Genomic DNA, 17,371 nt, shown 5'->3' on the forward strand with positions numbered 1-17,371 from the left:
TTTTTAACTTTGCGTGATTCAAGACTTCTTTATGTGCTGCACCTCATAGTAAATGTAATTCAAAGTCAAATGAAACTTGGGTGAAGAAAGCAAGCATGCAAAAAGCCTGTGTGTTATTGCTACTTACTGTAGATTTTACGATTTATAGAGTTCCAATAGACTTTTCCCCAAAATTTCAATCTGTGATAGGTTTAATATCCAAAATCGTACAAAATCTTTTGACAAAACAATCCTTGAGTTGATACTTGACACGGTAATAACTTTCAATCAACCAAGAAGTCTGTCTGTTGGTAAAACTGTTTGATTATAATCAGTTTCCATAGCTGCAGCAGTATGCTTATTATACATTATGTATTTACTGCACTGTACCAATCCAACACTTTTATAAAACAAATCATTGCTAAAAAAAACCTGCTTCTTATTTAGGATTATATTAGTATCATTCATTATATAAATAACTGATGGAGTATATAAACTTGGTTGTTAAATTCAACTACTGATCTGATAGAAACATTTTAAGCACCCTTTTGTCTTTTAGAGGTTAAAATCTGGACGTGCATTCTCTAAAGGAATGGCTGTGCTCAGGCATAGATTTCTTAGCATTTCTGACCCTCTTTGCATGCAAGAGGACTTTGGGGGTTTTTTGTTGTAAGTGTCTCTCATAGAAATGGAAAGCCCTGAATATATTAAAAGATGGTGTGGTCTCTTGGTCAAAAAATGCAACTGATGTTCTTGAATGTTCTGCTTCAGTGAACCCCTCACACACCACACATGGAACCAGTAAAGGAGCACTGTTTCTTCCTTGAAATGGGCCATGCTATTTCGTTGAAACAACATGTGTTTCTGCTGGGTGTTCTGTGGTTCTGTCTCAACAACATTACTCAGAGCTCAAATACAGCAGGTATCAGCCAAGGAACTCTCAAGTATCAGAGGGATGAATAAATCATATTTTCAAGAAACACCCATCCCTTTCAAATAGATACACAGCTATACATCTGAGACATAATTTGCTTGAAAGAAATAGTATAATCTCACTCTTCCAAAATTCGAGTTGCCAAAGGACTTCCAGTAATAACTTAAATGAAAGTCACAGGAGAGGGATTGAGGCCTCAGTACTACTGGGAACTATAAAAACCAATCCCTTTCCTCGTGTCTGTTCCACTGGTGACCTCTAGTGCCCAAGGACATGAACAGGTATTCAAAGTTTCTCCAGAGCATTGCTTTGAGAGAACGGGCAATAAAGCAGTGACCTTTTTTTCAGTGTTAAAAATTCTGACCTGGGCTTTCAATTCACAGTATTTCAAGTGCAAAATAATAATACAAAAACTTAGTGTATTAAGGGAAGAAAAATATTTACGCTAATTGTAAGACTAGAAAGCTTCTTATTTGTAAAAATGAATACTGTGCAAGATTATTCACATTTGGACCATCAGTTTCAGGCATTGTCTTTTCCACAGTCTGTGAAAAGGAGCCAAGCCTACATTGCAAATGTTGTACTTTAGCCAGCACATTCTACTGAGCAGATGACCTTCGAGCATGAGGCCTAAATGGGTAACATTGTTGTCAACTAACTGGAATTTATCTGAGAAATAGGATGCCCAAGTACCCACTCAAAGACCACAATGGTTCAGAGCTTTATTTTTAGTTAATATATTTCTTTTAATGTAGTATGTTCTGACATGAGAACAGGTTGTTTTCTACGTGAAGGAATAAATTTAGGAAAATAAATCTTAAGTATTTCCTTCACAACAATATTGTTGAATGGAGATTGAACAGAAAAGCAGTTCTGAGCTTCACTGCTATCCTGTCAGTGATGGAAGCAACAGGCAGCTACGTAGGTCCAGGCATTCCATGTTTCTTGGGCAAAGTGCTTTGGTAGATCTGACTTCCATGAAGTCCATCTCTGCCTGTGACTCAGACTTTAGGTAATAAGAAATTTTCCTTGGCTAATATTTACTTAGTGATGTGCAAATAACAGATAACTCATGTGTAAAAGTGTTAACAGGAGTAGATTAAACTGTGCTCTGAGCGAAGCATGCCAGAGAGAAAATTGTGTGTGAAGGAGCTAATAATTGAATGCATGCATTAATACTTCGCAGATACATATATTTTAATAGAAACAAGATAAAGTACAGAAATCATGCTTACAGCCAGGCTGGAATCTCAGATCTCTCTTTCCAAGACTGTACCCTAATCAACACCAGGAATCACAGAACCACAGAATATGGTGAGTTGGAAGGGTGCAGAACACCGCTAGAGTCACACCACGTGCCTGAGAGCATTGTCCAAATGCTTCTTGAACTCTGTTGGGCTTGGTGCTACGACCACTGCCCTGGGGAGCCTGTTCCAGTGCCCAAACACCCTCTGGGGGAAGAACCTTTTTCTAATGTCCAACTTAAATTTCCCCTGAGGAGTTTTGCTCTTGCATCCTGCCCACCACTTGTAAGTATTTTGCTGCACTGTAATTGAGTTTTAAAAACAAAATAACAGCTCAAGCTGCACCTCTGAGGAGGGACCCCAAACAAAGGAATCCCTGGGCTTTTATATTCCTCAGTACGATATTGATGAAGGAATTGTATCTCCGAGTGCTCTGAAATGTCATCTCTTACAGGAGAGGTGGGTAGGTGCCCTCTTCTCTGATTATGTTGTAAAACAGAAGGATGCTGCAATGGATTCTAAATTGAAAGTCCTGGATGAATGAAGGTATTATCCTGCAGCTCTGTGCCAGGAGTCTGTGTCACAGGGAATGCTTTGTGGTACCTTTGCTGTTGCAGAATAAACCTTTGCTGTGGTGTGGTAGCACACACCATCACTGCACGGACCTCTTCTGCAGAGTTCTGATATTTCCCCCAGAGATCAAATGTCTAAAGCTCTTTGCTGTTTCAGTTGTTTATTGGGTCTGTCCTGAGAGGCTAATGGCCTGGGGTCGAATAATTCAGCCTTGAACTTACTGAACATCTCTTGAGTAAAAGCATGTGTATGGATGTGTAAGAGACAGAGGAGAGTGTGAGAATGGGAAGGAGAGGAGGTGTGTACAGAAGCTGGTCTTCCCTGTAATATAAACCATGACAAATCCACTTGCACATAGAGAGATGTAAGTGCAGTCTTAAAATCTGTGTGTTGGGTGGCAAAGCTGATTACATGACTTCATTCCTGATGTCATTTGATGGCTGTGGCAGTGAACACAAGCCACCTAAGCTTTCTGCAGCTTATATAAGAACAGCACAGTAAACTGCAGTAGCTAATTGCATACAAAGTACATCAAAGCTGTATGGGGAGACTTTTTGTATTTTAATAAAGGCATGGGAAACAGCTGACATCTTAATTCAAACAGGAACAGAATACTCTTAAAGTAAACATTATTACCCTGTTATCACATTGGCTGTCTGGCAGCAGTCCTCAGGCCAGGATCTGAGGTGTGAGGTGGTAGTGATCCAAAGTGCTGCACACACTGCCTAAGGAATACAAGCAGTACTCAGGTAGTAGAAATGTGCTACTGGTGTTTAAAAGAAAGCCAAAGCAGTGCTCTGCTGGAGACATCACTGCTCAAGCACCTGGAGGCTCTGAGACAACAGCAGCTTCTTCAGAGGATTCAGAGCATTCAGAGTATTTTCTGCTTTTAAGATTGCTTTAATGACTGAATCATCCATAGTCTGAGCCAGAAAGGGAGTAAAAATTATAAGATGACTCATTATGAGTGTAAGAATATAAGATCTACTAGTTCTAGAACTTTTATATGTTTTCAGCTGGAATCAAATCTTCTTTCAAGTGCAGTTTGACGAAAGAAAAAAGCAAGTAAAAAGGAGCAACTGTAGGTGGCACAGAAAATGTGTCAGTCAACATTTTCAATTAGCATAAAAACTGTTTCTAAGTATGTTCAAACTATATTTACTTACATTACTTGCATTACTTATATTTACTTACCTTAAAATAACTATCCTTCTGTTTGACCAGAAGGTTGGAGATACTCAGTTAAATAAATTATCAAGGTAAGATAAACATTTCAGATAAAATTTCCTTCTTTAAATTTTTAATCATAATTAAAATTTGTAGTTTAAATCAGGGTATAGTGCCTGCTCTCCTCCTCTATGGCTCAGTGCAATACAGACCCAGTGCTGGCCTCTGAGCACTGGGGAGAGCACACGTGAGCAGCATCCTTTCAGGGGGTCTCTGTCATTTTTTATTCATCTGAATAATGAGGGTACCCATTAATTTGAAACAACAACTTTCAGGCCATCAGGATCTGTGTAGTCTTGCTACTTTGGTTTTATTTGGTTTGGTTTTATTGGTTTTATTATTCTATTTTATTATTCTATTCCACTTATACAATTGAAAAAAAAAAAAAGGCACAACCTTCCAATTGTGAATAAGTTAAATTTAAGAATGTTGAACCCATCAGAAAAATGAAATGCTTTACTCTCTAAACATTCCTACTAAACATCTGGGAAATCTTAGCTTAAAAACAGTGCAGCAGGCACAATGGAAAATCCTTGAGAGTGATGACAGCTCTGATTTCACATGTATTTATAATCCTGCACTTCGTTTATTTTCTTGAGATTTCTGAATTTGACAGAGACAGATATCTGAAAATAACTGACATAACTGACATGCTAGCTGTCAGCCTGCCCTTAAAATGTGTGGTCAGTACATCAAGGGAGCTAATATGTAGGGGGCACAATGTTATTTTCCACTACAAAATATAGAGAAGATGAAGCATTTTATGGTTCTTGAGTGAAATGGTCATATGTGAAAAAATAAATAGCTGACAGTCTCTCACTTCAGCAACTTGTATGCGGTGCTGAAGGCAAACTACTACCTGCAGTGTGTGAAGGAAGGACTTTGCCACTGTAACACAAGCATGGAAACACAAAAATGAGAGCTGTTGCTACAGGGATCAAACTTTCACCTGGGTTGTGGGTAAGATATTCACCAGGCCTGTGAAAGGTCCTTCCTCAATAAATGGGATCATTTTGTGCAGTAACTTTGAGATAGTTCAATTCAATGTGCAGCTCAATCTCCTTTGTTCCTGTAGGCATTAGGGTTAATCCATAGTTTTGGCAAGTAAGGAAAGCAAGAGAGACCTAAATGAAACCAAAGCTGCTTTGAGACAGGAGTTTTGTGTTCTACACGTCTGCAGCTCCCAGTACAAAGAGGACAGTTTCTTCAAATAAAATTACATCACATACAGACTGCTGTGACAAAGAGTTAATGTGTTACTTGTAATTCAAAAGGCAAAGATAATAAGATTAATTTTGAAATTTTCCAAATATGAGATGGAAGACAGAAGTGATTGCTTGCTGTCCACAATACTGAAACTTCTTGTGTGGTGTCAGTAGTTCTGCCAAGGTAAGCAGGAAGAGGAATGAACTACTTACCTCCATTTCCTATATCTGCTAGGCGCTGCATAAATTTCTGTGAGAACCTACCAATGAGTGGCTGCAGATCAGACTAGACAAAATTTCTTCCACATGTTACAACCACATTGCTCATTAACCACAGTGATTTGAGAAATCTGCCCCTTTCAGTTATCTCAGTTGTGGGTGATGGCTTTGTGTAACAAGAGCTGTGCACAAAAGGCAGCTAGGGCTGGGAAAACCTGCCAGAGAGGGATGCTGGCAGCTCATTCCTCAGGGGGATAAGCCCTGTTTTTCCAAGGAAAATTCAGCAGGAGTATTCCTGGAGCACCTCCTTGCCTAGAAAAAGAACTGTAAGTGTGATGTACATTTATATATGTATGAGGACCAAGAAACAAATGGTAAGCTACAGTGAGTATGACTGAATCTGTAGGAGCAATGATTTTGTGTCACCTTAGAGTAAACATGTTGTTACAAAGACCTTTTGGTTTAAGAGATATGCCACTTACTATTTCATAAGTAAATAGAATCTGTCTTACAATGAGATAATGAAACATAATAGAGTTTTAATGTAATAGTTTTATTTTTTGCAGTCATAGTCCTCTGTTCATACCACAGCTCCTGAGCACATACAATAGTGTAGACATGAAAATTAGTGTGTGTGACTGTCACATCCCACTTCTACAAGGAAGGAAACACCCAACATTCCTAGATGCCAGTGGTGGAAAAGGAACAACACATTTTACAGGGTCTGAAAAACCTTATCAGGTGTTATTAGTAAATTTTCTGTATATTTGCTGTCACTTCAGGAGCCCTGAGGTGCCTCTATTTGGATGTGTGAGGACAAGAATAGGACTGCAAATGAGAATACAGACTTGAGAGAGGTTGTTAAAGGGTTCCAGATATTTGGACAACTTCCTGGGGAGAACCAAACTGACAAAATCCTTTTGAATTCTGCAGTTTCAGCAAACTTGATTATAGATGTCTTTCTAAATTTTCTCTCCTACTTCCTCTTTTTTTTATAAATCACTGTTGTTTGTTGTACAGTGTACCTATTGCTGCTGTGGCACTTTGTAAAATTAGAAGACTGGATTCACTCTTGCATTCTTGCTAGCAATGACAATGACAGCAGATTTCAGAAATGCAGAATATGGCAACCAGGGCAGGGAATTCCAGAGTATTCCATTGAGAATATGGGCTCTTCAGACTTGTCTTTTGTATAAGTACTTTTTTCTGTGTACACAGGAGATGCATGAAGATAATAATTTCTTACTCCAGTGAAAATGTTTGTAAGAAGGCAGAGGAAACATAATTGTTACTGGAGATAGTCTTCCAACAAAGTCTGATCTGAAAATGTCTGGTACACAAGAAGAAGTCTGAGAGAAAGCCTTTGAAAGGAAAAGGATGCATAATTAAAGTGGTTTCTCATGCTGGTTAGCAATGGACTTGGAAGGCAGCAAACATTGTAACAGTGTTTTTCACTGCAAAAGTCTGCCTTAACCTGATAAATGTTTTGAATAAAAGATAAGGGTGTGCACTGAAAAAAAGCTGTTAATGACACATTGCTGCAAGCATTATGCTGTCCTGTGGAATGGAGATATTTGTCCAAATGCATGTCATTCCTGCTTGCTTGTCACTTCTGAAAGTCCAGCTGGTATCTTTTTCACGGGTTCAGGGGGACACAAGTATTCCCTGTTGTACTGCTGTATACCTCAAAAAATATTGTCTCAGTAGAGAAAGGGTGAAATTTTGACAGCAGGATGACAGTTTGCCAAGCAAATTCCTTTTTATGGATAAATTTATTTCTTTTAAATTAAGTAGTCAACTCAGTATATTCTATGGTGTGCCCTCTGATGAAGTTCATATTTCTGTCAACCCAGCTGGAGCACTGACCATCAGTTTTGAGATGGACTTGGGAAGCAGCTATGGAAGGCATAATACTGTTTCTTTAAACTATCCGAAACAGCTAGCTATGTGAATAGTCATTACACTTTACAGGCTGGCACTGTTTTTGCTCTGAATACTTTATTTTATGGCACACTAAATATTTGTGAATATATCATGATCTGTGACCAGTGCCTGAGAAAATGCCTGGCTTTTGCAATCAATGGGCATTTCACTTCCATGTGTCCAGGCTTTTCCATCTGGATGCATTTTCCATACTTACCAAGAGCTTTGAGATCTACACAGTCTCTTTGTAGGTGTGGCATACAAGAATCATAATACAAGAATATTGTCATGAAAACTGGAGTGCTCTTAGGAAATGAGCAGTTCAGAACTTGTCTTACATATGAACAGGACTTGCCATTCACCTGTTGGTCTTGTAATTTCTGTGCTCACTGCACACTTGGTGAAGTGTGAAAATTCTTTACAGCAGATCCAAAACTTCTGGAGTCACAGAGCCCATTTGGCATCCCAGGTCCTGCAACAGCTGTTTCAGAAGCCAGTCTGGTTCAGCCAATAAGCAGCACAGCAGAGCGATAAGTGCAGCAAGGGCGGGCTCTGAATGTCTGTGTCTTTTGGTGGCTCTTCTTTGCTGTGGGGACAGTGACCTGGGGATTTTTCCCTGGTGCTTTTACCCTGTTCCAGACACAAAAAGAAAAGCTTAAGATGTTTAAGACAATACTTGTGTTCATTCTATTGTTTACAGGTGAGTGAACATTTCTTTATATTTTTTCCTCAGCTAATATTTCCTCTTCAATACTTGCAATTGCTTTTTGAAAATATTCCTAAGTACATTCTAAATTTAATTCATATGGATTGATCTATAAGTACAATCACTGAAAGTGTTTTGTATGTGCATTATTATATTGAACCACATTAATTATATATATATATGAATTAAATATTATATATTAAGTTATATCTCTATCAGTAAATTAAGGTTAACCTAATGCTTAAAGAGCACACAGTTATTTTGCCATGCAAATATCTGTGCCACTCCTAATAATAAGACTTCAAGATTTATGTAGGTTGGATTGAAGATTTATTTAGGTTTAGAGTCAATTTAGGTTATATTTTAAAGAAATTCTCTGCAGGTGCAGAAAGACACATGTGCCAGTGTAAAAGGTAAGACTTGTTGCAACATTAGTCATCTTAGACTCATTAATGAATGAAAAAATAAATGCTAATATCAATTACGATCAATATTCTAACAATCAACAATAAAACTAGAGAAATTACAACATCTTCAGCTCATCCCTTTATATTTGTCTGCACTGCTGGTTACAGGTACAGTGGCAGTATCTCAGTAATGCTGCAAGGAAACCAAAACATTTATTTCAGGCCTTTTAACAATAAGCACCAAGCTTTCCCACCTGCCCCACAAAGACTTAGCAAATTTACTGAGTAGAAGTGAAAATGGCTGGGATCTCCCTCTGCAATTTTCATGGACTTCCCAACTGCACCATTTGCACAATTAGGACTGTCAGGACCCCTTGTGTCAGTCCTGTCTAATGAAAACATTTATGTTTGATACTCAGAATTTGTGACTGAATGCTGTATTAGAGAGACCTTACATAATCTGAGTATAATATTAGACAGTAGTGAAGATGTTTATGTTTGTCCATTAGAATTTGTGATTAATTATGTATCAGTTTCATAAATTTCCACCAGAACACTGTTTCCTTGTGAAAAACAAAAGAATAGGCTTAGTCTGGTATGACTTCTTCTTTATACCTCTAAAGGCAGCAATAGAAGGAGAATTTAAGAAGGTGCAAAGAAGTGGAGGGGGCTGGCTAATGGACCTTCTTATCATGATGGCACATGTGTTCTGAAACAAGCCTGGCTGAGAATTTATGCCATCCCTCTTCTAAGGAGTCCATGGAAATATGTATATCACCTCTCTCTGCTGAGCTGTGCCCGGCTTGGCAGAGTCCTAGGAAAGCTTCAAAGTGACAAAGCAAGTTTCTCTCCTAACCCTGGAGTAACTTGAATGCATGGCTAACAAGTGCTGCACGTTCTCAGAGAGAGGCAGCATCTGCCCAGAAGTACTGTTGGGTGCACATGTTTGGTCTCTTCCAAGGAAACCATGGATGGATGTTATGTTTGGAGGGGATGCTATACTTCTAGGAAGAAATTTGTAGATAGCAAATCTCAGGGGAGATCAGAATTAAGTAAGATGTTTGATGATGCTGATTTTTTTAAACTTGTGTGTCCAAGAATCTCATAGGGTAGAGCTTTTCCCCCCTGTGATGTTTCAGAGTCCATGTGGAATCTCCTGGAACTTCTGCTTCAATAGAAGAGGTTTTGTTTTGTTTTGCTTTCTGTGTCACAACTGTGGCTGTAAAAAGCATCTCCTTAATGCTCCAATAATGTAAGAAAGGGTATGGTTTTCCTTTCTTCCTGTCATTAACAAAAAGTTCAGGAAAAGTATCTTTCATTTCTCCCCAATTATTTTTTATTAATTTGCAATTGAAGGGGAGAAGTAATGTGAGAGAAGAGGTGTTAATTATATTTGTTAATTAAAGCAAGTAAATGAATGTCATCATCTCCATCAATGTTACCTCCCATTTAAGAAGCATATAGGGAAAGTGGAAAAGTGAGGATGAGGATGAATGTATCAATAAATGTCCCAGGTGAGCTGAGCTGCCACATCCTATCAACCCCCATCAAAGCAAATGAAAATGGTTTTGCTAATTTTCACAGAGTGCCCAAATCTAGTAAATGCTCTGATACTGTTCCCTTTTGTATTTCATTTTCTTACTCTGGAGCAAGGAAATAATAGCTGAGAAGAATATATGTGACATTTATTTTTATTTTTTTTTAAAGCTGAGTAAATGGCAGTGAGGGGAGTTTTCCCAAACTTTTTCTGATAAATATCTTAACAATTTCAGCTAAAATGTTCACACACAAAAAAAAGGGATGGAGGAAAACATTCCAAATCAGCAGGCCAGATTGTCCAAGTTATGAGCACTTGAATCTTATAACTGAAATTCTCAAACAACCTTAATAATACATGGTATGGCATACTCCAGCAATAATTTATTGAAATGTTTTTAATTTTAGGATATCCTTGTAATTCTGCGTATGAAAACAAAACAGGTGATATTACACCTTCAAAGAGAGATTATGAAAATACCCTAAATTCTTCACTAGATCTTGCAACTGGAACACAGGACCGTGATCATGTTGCAGGTCTGTTTTTTAAGTTGTTGCTTCCTTCAAATCCTGAGTCAGTTCTTCCCTCAGGTGTGCACATCGGAGTCTTGTGAATACATTGTTCCACTTTTCTGCTGTTGTTTTCCACCCAATGTCTGTCCTTAAAAGAATTGCAAGCACAAACCAATTTAGCAGCAATAAAACCCTGTGATTGATTTAAACAGGTTTCCACCTGTTTCTACAGAGGTGTAAGCTGAAGCACAAAGAATATTTCCAACATCTCAAATAACACAGCCTAAATAATTCTATGTCAAGGGACAGGAAATATATCCTTTAATATGAGCTGTCAGGCATTTTCCATGATCAGTGGCTAGCTTCATATTCTGTGCCAAGAACAGAACACTAATGAAGAAGATAACAGCAGAAAAGGGCCCCCAGACCTGTGAAGTGTCTCGATTGTTCCTGTGACACCTCTCTGTGTAGCACCTGCCTCTGGGTGTGTCTCAAATGCCACTCTGCTCCCGCTGGGCTTTCTGGAGTGACCTCTGCTCTTGGCACCACAGCCATGGGCTGCATGGAACTTCCTAAGTGCAGGCTCAGAACACTACTGCTTTCTCAAATCCTCCTTTTGTGGGGCTTTGGGTGCTGGTGGTGGTCTCCACAGCAGCTGCTGGGGTAGTGTTAGTAGCTGAAGTGTCAGGGATTTCACCTGCCATCCCTATTTCCTCCTCTTGTATTCTCTCTGCTTCTTATACTGAGGTAGGAAAGCTAATTTTAGCTTCATTACACGTGGCAGTGCAGTTTTCTCAAGCTTCTAATTTTTATTATTTCCCTTTTGGCAGGAAGAAGTCTGCCAACTCTAGTAGGTAAGCTGACAACTTCAACATATTGTACTTTTGCTTAAATAATTTTTTCTTTACCTAAGTTTTGAATTTTTAGCTTCTTTTACTGCAATTGGTTATAGACTACAAAAGCTATGTATGGACTTTTCATTAGCCTGAAAATCTCTTTTTTCATATAATAATATTTAAGACACTCCTTAATTGCAAGTCATGGTATTTCTCTGGTGATTTGAGTAATGAGAGTATCACTCAACTAGACTAAACCATAGCAGTTTGCTTTCTTATTACTATTACTTTGGGGCCTTTTAATAAAATCTGTAACACAAATATAAATCTTGTGATCAGCAGTAACTGTTGCTCACAAAAAAAAAAAAAAAAAAAAAAAAAAAAAAAAAAAAAAGGTGATTAATTGTAGCACATATCTGCACTGCCAGAAATAAGAAAAGTACTCTAATGATCTGTCACATGTTTGGCTTATTTGTGTACAAACCCAGACCTGAATGAGATTTTTGTTTGTAGGAAAAATCAAGACCTATATTTTAGTGTCACATATAACTATTTTATGCTGCATAATTACCCACCACAAATGTAGGTATTAATCTTTTCCTAGTCTTAATGGCTTAGAGTCATGGCTACATTTCTTTTTGCTCTTCTAGTGGCAGGAGTCAGCATTGCCCTTGTGTTGCTCTGTGTTCTTATCGTTTCTGTTTTTTGGTATGCATGGAAAAAATCACAGGTAAGTCCAGTTTTTTCCTTTGGATATTTGTTACTGTGCGTATAATATGTATATATTATAGAACATGAAGTTTCAGCTTTCCACTTGTCACTCAGTTTTCTGATGTTCATTTGCACTGTAGTTGCTTTTCCACTGGGAAGGGTTTTTTTGTTACCACTGGATCACATTCTTAAAATTAGGCAGCTTATAATCAAAATTTAATTTATCTCATCTGACCTTCCTTTTTGGGTAGGACTCGCTCACATTTTTGTAGGAATGGTTTCTTGTTTGCAGATCTTTTTTATAGAAGGTCCTGCATCCCCAATGATAATTGTAGTGTTTGAGTTAGTCTTATCTGTCTGAATTATTTTAGGTCCTATAATTACTCATCATTATTTATGCTATAATAAGTTATCACAGACAGTCTTATCTGTGATGAGTTAATATTGATAAAAATGAACATACTAGGTAATTTATAATAAATGCAGTAACACTACAGAAACAGAGATGCAAAAATAGTCTATTACTGAAACAATTTAATAATATGGAAAAATATGAGGAGAACTAATATTATATTGACATTATTGGTTTTCCATTTGTCTTGCTCAGGTGCACACTGCAGTGATGATAATACATTTGTGTTTCTTTCACAGGAAGGTTCAATTGAACTCAATCCTATCCCCTACGGTGAGGCTGAAGTGTCCTTACGAAGCGTTTCGATGCCTGAGAACCAAAAGGAGTGGCCTTTTGAGAGAGCAGTGCAGTGACAGCAGGAGAGCTGCTGCATAACCCTCTGGGAAAAAAGAAAAGCCCTCTCAATTGTAGATAGTTGAACAGCACGCTCAAAAGAGCTGTATCTGCAAAAAAAGTTACATTCTTGAAGTAATAAATGTCCTTGTTAGGGAAAATGTCACACTTAGTCTATTTTTTAATAAATTAAACCTGCACAGGAACACCACCACTGTTGAGATTAGCTGGAATGGCCACTTTTTGTGCTTGTATACCTGTGCATTTCCTATTGGAAATGGCTCCTGGAAGGTTTTAGCTTCCAAAAATCTGTCTTGGGCCACAACGAGTTTACCAGCGTAAACAGTGCTATTCCAGTGCCTGGGGGTTTCCTAGCCATTGTTTAGTTTGTTAATCTAGATATCTATTTACAGTTCAGTTTAAAATTCACAGTTGATACACCAACCCACTCATGGCCAGGGGTTATTCAAAGATGACCACTGCAAACCTGCTTGCTCCTTGTGCTACTCAGCAGAAGAAATAGTGGAAGAGTGACAGTATCATCCAGTAAAATTCCAGTTTCTGGGCTTAACTGATTCTTAAATTTAAAATTAATTTAATAATAATCAAGAGTCACTCTTCCACTGTTTCTTCCCCTGACTGAGTAGCACCAGCTGCTGCCAGGTCCCCTCAGCAGCCAGTGAGTGCTGTGGGGCTCTGGCTGAGCAGGAGCTGGGTAATGAGACCCAAAGACACACCCAAAGGGCTGCACTGCAGGAACTTGGTACAGGCAAGAGGAGCAGAGAGGTGAGGGGATTGTCTGAGATGGTTCCCTCAGAATGTTCCTGTGTGAGCTTTGGCAAGTGACCCTCATTCCTGAGACTGAGCTCCTGCTCTGGAGGGCTAGACCAGTAGAATGTCCTTAGCTTATATTTATTAGTGAAGATAAATACATTTAAAAGCATGCAGTGTGTATCCCCACAGCAGTGAATCTACCCTGAGAGCTGTAAATTGGCAGGAAGGCACAGGTTCTGTTTTTGTGTAAATCTTCTCAAACCAGTATTACTTTTCCAAGTAATAGTAAAGAACTCTATGTCAGCTTTCAAATTCAGGTGACATTTTCTACAAATAAAGGCAATTTCTTCATGAAACTCAAAAATATTTTCAGATGACTTTTGTGAAATACAATGTGAAGGAATATTTGAAAGCTCATCAGTTTCATAGATAACAATATCTTTTTAATTTCTGTTCATTTATTCTGAGTTTAAGAATGAGGTAATTATATGAATTTTATGTGTAGCAATATTATTTAGGGTGGGAGAGTTTGGCTAAATCTGCTTTATATATGGTGGTTTTTTTAATGTGAATCTTCATTATTTCTCTTTCATTTAATAGAAATTTTGGAAGTGCTTAAATGCTTTTTTAGATATAAGATCAAGAGTGCCCTAGGCAACAAACAATGTTAATTGAACGTAGAGGAAATAAGAATAAAAGATATTTGTGAGGAATTAATCATACGAACTATGTTTACAGTGCTTTTTAACTGACGTTTGTAAGCCTGTTTGTGAATAACTTTGCTTTTGCTTTCAGAGTGTTTGTATTTTTTTCCTGAGCTTCTACAGAATCTGCGTGTTAGAAATAATATTTAATATTTGCTATTTGGTGTTCATGTTGGTTATTACATTGTTGAAGACATTTTTGATTGCTGAAAAAGTTTTCCTCTACCTTGCGTGGCCAGTCCTAGAGGAGTAGATGCTGAGTACTTAGCAGATAAACTACCTGTGGGCTTGAAATTACTTGTGTCAGTGAAGCCTGAGCAGCAGCTGGGCTGACACAGGTGCTCACAAATTGGGCTTTTTTGGCCCACAGCCCTGCAGTTCCCTGTCTGCCAAGCAGGGGAGCACCTCATGGGAATGATGGAAGCGTGGGGGAGAGGGCAGTCCCAGCTTTCTGGGAAACAGGGGAGATGGTATTACAAAACTTGAGATGTTCTGTGGCTCTGGTTTGGAAATGAGACAGGGAATAAATGGAAAGGGAGAACTCTGGGGAAATTGGGAAAGCCCTGATGAGCAGAAACTGCAGAAGTGGAAGTCAGAGCATCAGCACATCCTACCTGTGATTTGATTGTCCTTACACTCAATTGAAAGGTAAGCACATTTTTAGTTTATTCACACTTTTTTTTACACTCTAGGAAAGATGAGTAGGAATTGCATTGATTTGAAGGAAATGAGTCTTATATCATTGAGAGCAGAGTCTTTATGAGTTCAAGAAGAGAAAAGTGAACTATCCTAAGTGGTGTTGGTACCTTGCTAACTGGGGATTACTTTTAAAAACAGATTACCCAAATAACCCTTATTACCTGTGCAGTGTGAAGAAGGTTGAGGAAGTCTTTGCAGGCCCCTTCAAGCTCTGAATTTCCAGTCTGCAATGATTACCACAGCTAGATAGTTGTCCTTGTAGAGCAGGCTGTTTCATTTGTGGATAACTTGCAAAAAGTTGAAAAGCCCTCTATGCTGCAGCCAGCAGCACTAGGAAGAAGTGCCTTAGCAAAGAAAAAAAGCATAGGGCAGGTGTGGGTGATTTTCCTTGCTTTGCATTCAAATATTTTCAAATTTACTGCTTTCTAGAGGTGTAGACTCTGGTGTAGACACAGCAGTGCAACATGCAAAGACATGAGTTCCACAGCTCAAGATCTCTTCTCTCTCCCATGTAAAAATCTAATTGAGTTGTTCATTGTCCTCTTCATCTTTTTACTATGGGCAAGACCAGTGGACAGTTCTCTTTCCCTTTCCTCTGTCATTCGTATTACAGAACCTCTAGCACAACTGCTTTGTCTTCCAGACTAACAGTGTGACTTATCTTGCATAAATTTAAAGTTTAGCACTTTAAAAATGTGAAAGTACTTTTAATAATTTTTTAATAACTGGAGGCTAAAAATGAAAAGTTACTGTACTTTCTGGGGTAATAATGACAATTTTTACAGTTTCTACAAAATTTTTAGAAGTTGGTGTCTGCACTTATGGTGTGAAACGTGTTTGAAACAAAAAGGATTTGCTTGGCTAAAGAACATGGACAGTATTTTAGATAGTCACTTGTATTAGTTGTGTACCTCCCTGGATTGATGCACATTAGGCATCTTGGTCAGGGCAAAAGATTTACTCTTGCTTACCATAAGGATGAACAAAAATTGAAAAAGTTTCACCACAAGTTGTGTTAACCTCTGTCTCATAAACAGAAGAAGAAACAGGAGAAAAGGTTTTCAACATTATTAATATTGAAAGTCAAGCTGTAAAAACTTAGATGTATTTAACCCTTAAAACTTTTCTTACACAAAGTCATCCTTCAGGCCTTTAAAATTTTAGTTATATCCAATTGTTTTCCATTCCTCCTCTGTATATGCTAGAAACAAACTCGGCAGCAACCAGCATGTTTTGCTCTCTATAGAGGTTTAACTTATAAATGAAACCAGATAGAATACTGTCAAGGGTAAATATGATATGTGGTGGGAAAGGACTGCAGGGCCCAGGGTGTTATTAACAATATGTGTCTTTATTTAGACAGAAAGTAGGTGCAGCCACTCCTGCCAGGCCACTTCACACCACCTCAAACAAGAATGTGCAAGCACCTTGTTTGCAGTGAGCTGTCCAAACCCTGTAGGACTGCTCTGTCCTTCAGCAGTCCTTGCCAGGAAGCAAAGCATCCAATGGGCACACAGACAAACACATGCAATACCTTTCTGTCTCACAAGCCTTCCTGCTGGTGAGCTTTGAGCCAGGCTGCACGGCTGGAAGCAGTGGTGCTGGAGACAACCTGGATGCTTTTTGCTGATAGCACTTGTGATAGAAAGACATCAGTCCATTGGTTGGGAGCCCCCAACCAGTTGATTTCAAAGCACTAAGTTTTGCTGTCAGACACCACTTTAGAATAGGTATTAATAGTACTGAAATAATTGACCATGGATTTCTGTTCCCTCCTGAGTGTGCCCAAGCACAGTATGGACATGTGACAGAGTAGGACATCTGTGCTGTCTGATTTGGGACCCCAGCCCACACAAAAGAGCAGGAATGGGGTGTATTCAAATGTGTGCCAGTGATAAGGCTTGTGTGAAACGCCCCTGCAGAGATAGGTTCTCGTGTGCCCCTCCCTGGCAACGCCCTCTTTTTCACTTCATGCTGGACACAACTCCATTTCTTTGGGTTTGTTTGTTTGTTTTTCACAAAAAGGATGTTTTGAACAATAAGCAGCAGAATTTCTTTTGCCATGTTTGTGCCATCAAAAGTATACCAGACAAGGAGAACTTTCTCTTGCAGTTAGTGAGAGATCATTTTGTGTAGCTGTGTAGCCATAATAAGTGGAATGCCTGGGCTGATTTTGGTGGAACTACTTTGTGCATATTTCGGGTATACCTCCATTTAAACAAAAATGAAAAGGAAATTTCTAGAGGACTATTTACTTAAAAATTTTATCAGTAACTCCTATATTTTGTAGCAACCTCCAGAAAAAAATCTGAAAATAGAACAGATTGAACCATAAAGATGTATCAGTAATGTGGAAAAAATTGTTTCACATACTCTGGTTAACATAGTTCTTGAATATGGAGAATCATAGACTGGTTTAGATGGAAGGAACCTTGA

General features: G+C 38.4%; 1 long non-coding RNA gene across 1 annotated transcript; it reads right to left on the reverse strand.

Annotated features, from left to right (window-relative positions):
* Window positions 1-10,393: 10,393 nt before the first annotated feature.
* On the reverse strand, window positions 10,394-17,358 carry LOC107203512. The gene is made up of 3 exons (XR_001521207.2): window positions 16,470-17,358; window positions 15,097-15,279; window positions 10,394-10,614 (listed from the first exon to the last, which is right to left on the reverse strand). It is a non-coding gene; the product is annotated as an uncharacterized LOC107203512 (long non-coding RNA).
* Window positions 17,359-17,371: the final 13 nt, after the last annotated feature.

The sequence above is a fragment of the Parus major genome, chromosome 4 (genome assembly GCF_001522545.3).
Source record: "Parus major isolate Abel chromosome 4, Parus_major1.1, whole genome shotgun sequence".
Classification (NCBI taxonomy): Eukaryota; Metazoa; Chordata; class Aves; order Passeriformes; family Paridae; genus Parus; species Parus major.